The sequence below is a fragment of the Sinocyclocheilus grahami genome, unplaced genomic scaffold (assembly GCF_001515645.1).
Source record: "Sinocyclocheilus grahami isolate Dianchi unplaced genomic scaffold, SAMN03320097.WGS_v1.1 scaffold586.1, whole genome shotgun sequence".
Classification (NCBI taxonomy): Eukaryota; Metazoa; Chordata; class Actinopteri; order Cypriniformes; family Cyprinidae; genus Sinocyclocheilus; species Sinocyclocheilus grahami.
Window position 1 is genome coordinate 269,638 of NW_015505765.1, and position 4,076 is coordinate 273,713.

At 40.1% G+C, this 4,076-nt stretch overlaps 1 pseudogene; it reads right to left on the reverse strand.

Moving 5' to 3' along the window:
* LOC107556982 (uncharacterized) overlaps window positions 1-3,721 on the reverse strand; it is a 9,355-nt pseudogene extending 5,634 nt beyond the window's left edge.
* Between the last annotated feature and the right edge of the window lie 355 nt (window positions 3,722-4,076).

The following is a 4,076-nucleotide window of genomic DNA, read 5'->3' on the forward strand; positions in this document are numbered from 1 at the left end:
CCACATGATACCTCCTATGTGTGGGATGTGGCTTCCGTAGCGTCCCAGCTGGGTACGCTTTCCCAGTGTTATCCAATGTACCACTGTATGGAACAGCAGTGGCGGACACCTCTGCCTAGCCGCTGTCCTATCTTCCGCCCCAGCTGGTGTGGGGGGACTTGCCGGCTTCCGCAGGGCACTGGAGGGGGTCAGCAATAGTGGCGTTTTCCATACGGATCCCAATTCGTCAGTCACTGACGTAACGTAGAACGTGACTGACTGAATGGAAACATCTAGGTTACTTGTGTAACCCTCGTTCCCTGAAGGAGGGAACAGAGACGTTACGTTCCGTCGCCACAGTTGCTGTACCACCGCTGTATGGCCGGGGCACGTAGTCTCGGCTCCTCAGCGAAAAACTGATGTGCGTTTGCACGCGCTCTCCTTTTATACCCGCGCTGCGGGGCGGGGGGCGCGTGGCGAAACACGCACGCCAACTGTCATTGGCTTGTTTAGTTAACACTCGAAGGTGATTGGGCTCTCAGGCGAGATCCCAATTCGTCAGTCACTGACGTAACGTCTCTGTTCCCTCCTTCAGGGAACGAGGGTTACACAAGTAACCTAGACGTTAACATTCTCAGAACCTTTCCACTTGGATTTCACAGGTTTTTCAGTTAGTATTTATATTCCGCGTGGAATATAAATACGCGTGGCGTGCCCTAATGCTAGTATTTCCTGTCACTGTTTAAGTTCAGAGATTAAGTCTGCCATCTAGCGGTCAGTATATAAACTCAAAACGAAATAACTGCCATGAATCTTGTATGATTTTTTTTATTAATTTTTTTTTAAATATCGATATTCCGTTTTTGAGAATCGATACAGTATCGCCAAACAAAATATCGCGATACTCACGTGTATCGATATTTTCTTACACCCCTATTACATACAATATCTCTCCTCTCCTCTTTCCGTGCTTCCATATTTAGTGAACACACACACACACATACTACTCTGTGTAAGCAGAGACATAGGTTGATATGGTTACCCAGGCCCGGATGTGTGACTTTTGACACAGTTACCAACTCACAGAATAATAAATTCAACTAGAATAATTGCAGCATCTTTTCAGAAAAGCAAGCTAATCTATCTTAACTTTAATCTAAACAATTACAACATCTTAAAGGCGTAGGCCAGGCAAATAGCAATTTCTCAACTACATGGTTACACTTTTTAAGATAAAATAAAACATAGCATAACAGTTAAGCCCCCTTCACACCAAGAACGATAACTATAAAGATAACGATATTAGCGTCCACGGTCCACACCAGCGAACAATATCGTCTGTTTATTCTAAGCGCATGCGTCTGCCGCTTTAAATTCTTGTGCTCGTTACAGCAGGATTGATTCTGATTGGCTGTCAGTGTTTTATCGTTCATCGGCTGGAAAAAAATCGTTTTGAAAGTGATCGCAACGATATCGTTCCTCTGTATCATTATCGTTGTGGTGTGAACTATGCTATTCTTTAATATTGAGAACGATTTTTAGAACTATATCTTTATCGTTATTGTGCTTGGTGTGAACGGGCCTTTAGTAAGAAGTTCCATCTGCTTGCAGAACCGTTGTACAGCATACACAAGATACACATATGTGGCAGCTTAAGCTATTGAGGAACACCTGTTTGCAGCTCTAACAGGATGTACATGTTGAAACTGCTTCTAAAACGTTTCAGATGTTAGAGCAGAAGTCTGTAATCTCAAAGTTTCAAGATCATTTGCTAAAGATTGTAACTCCAAATTAAAATTGGTCAAATCAATCATTTCTTTTAGCATTCTCAATTTTCTTATTCAGAACTTTCTAATCAGTTTAATTATTTTCCTTATTCTAAAAATGATCTCCTGATGTTCCAGCAGCTAATGCTCTGTCCTGTTTCCCTCTGCGTTGTTCTTTCTTCTTTTGTTTTTAACCTTGCGGCTCCAGTCTTCCTGGATCCCTTGGACAAGGAGATCATCCAAATGAATTTCTATTTTACCTGGTTCATTGTTACAGTTTCCAATTGAGAATTGATCAGGGGAGGGAAATTTCATATTCACTGGGTCATCTGACCCTACATCTGTGAAGGAGAACCTTTCCAATGTGTGTCACAGACCTATGCAGTAAAGGATAAAAACAAAAATTATGTAGTGATGACAAAATGTCAATTTCAACTGCTACACTTAAAATGACCAATTTAAGTTATAAAGGGAGACCAGTTTTAGTGTTTGAATCCATAATTTCTCAAAACTTCATAAACATGTTCATTCTTAGTAAACATATCAAGCTTCATGAACTTCTGATGCTCAGGGCGCTAACAGCAATTTTTAAAACACCAGCCATTTATTTTAATCAAACGCAGAGGTGAAGGCCGTAATACTAATGTTGTCCACAAGACAGAACCAAAGAATAACAAATACTTTTAGATCAGTTTAAAGACCATGTATACGGTTAAAAAGATTAAAAGTCTTGCAGTATATAAAAAATGCATATACATTTATTATGGTTTCATAAAGCCCAATATAATCAACTTATAATAAACAAAACTGATCTCCAAAATACTTTTTATTATTAACTTTTTTATATAATGCTTCTATAATGAGACACTTAAAGACTTATTTGAAAAGAGACATGGTCATTGTATAACTGTATCATCTACACAAGCCATTGTGCAATTTAAACAAATTAATTTGCAACAAATTAAACTGCATTGTTTAATTTACCTTCTGTGGGTAACTGTAAATGTCTTTGGTGACTACAATATTATTGCTCCTCACGTTGATCCCACAAACATGGAATAGTAATCCTCTCATAGTAAAGTTATCAAAACCAACGGGTACATTTCTTATTATTTATATTCATTTAAATATTTCTTTATCTTAAGGATCTACTCTTTGCTACAATACTTAAGCAACATTTTTATAAAATCAAAGACATTAGAAGACATTTACAAGTACCCATTGAAGGTAAATAAACAATGCAGTTTAACTTGTTGGTATTGGTTTATTTTGACTGCAATAAAAACTCACTTCTGCTGCGATCCGTTCATGGACCTCTGGACAGAGTGACCGCCGCCTCTTCGGTTGAGAACCACCTTCACTGCTTTGGTCAACCAGGGAATGGAGAAAATTTCTGTAAAGGAATAAGAAAAAGTATCAATAATAATAATAATAATAATAATAAAAACAAATGCAAAACAAGGAATACAGCTGCTACCTGATCTTCTGTATGTCCTGCTGGAACTGCTGGATGCTCCCCCTGATGTGGACTGAATCTATGGCATAATGTTGTGGAAAAGTTGCAGAAAAAACGTAATATCCTGATCCTCCAGCAGCATGGCAAAGGCTCCTGCCTCTCTGACGGTAAGAGGGTCAAAGTCACCTGAGTCTCGTATAGTTTGAAAACAGCGGACGAAGTCCCCTCTGTACTCAAACACTGGATTGATGGCACGGCTGTGGAAGTTCCATCGGATTCTGCTTGATGTTGGTAGTCTATGGGCAACTACTTTATCAATGGCATCTGTGCGCTTGGGTGATCTTGAGAAAAAGCTGGCAAATCCTCCAAGGTCAGGAAAAAAAATTCTCACTTTGGGTATGTGAGAAGTGGCCTGTTGCATTATCAGATTGAGTTGATGTGCATAGCAGTGGATGTAATGGGCATTTGGGTACACATCTTGCATCTTCCTTTGAACACCTGCAGTGGCACCCCTCTTCATGCTGGCTTCATCATACGCTTGGGAGAGGAGTTTATACTTCTGATCCTCTGGATGACAGTAAGACGCTCTTTTAGTGCTGTAGTGATGGAATCAGCTGTAGTTGAACGCAGAGGAATAAACTAAAAAAACCTCTCCTGTACGTTGCTTTTGGTGTCAATGTACAGCAGCACAAGCACAAGTTGACACTATGTGGCAATATCGGTGGTCTCGTCGGCTTGGATTGAGAGAAAGTCGCTGCTCTGTGCTTCTTGGATTATGTGCTCCCTCACAACAGACAACATACAGTCCAACAGCTCGTTCTGCACGGTTTTCGAAGTTCCCTTAAACACAGTGGCATTTTCGAGATGCTCTTTCA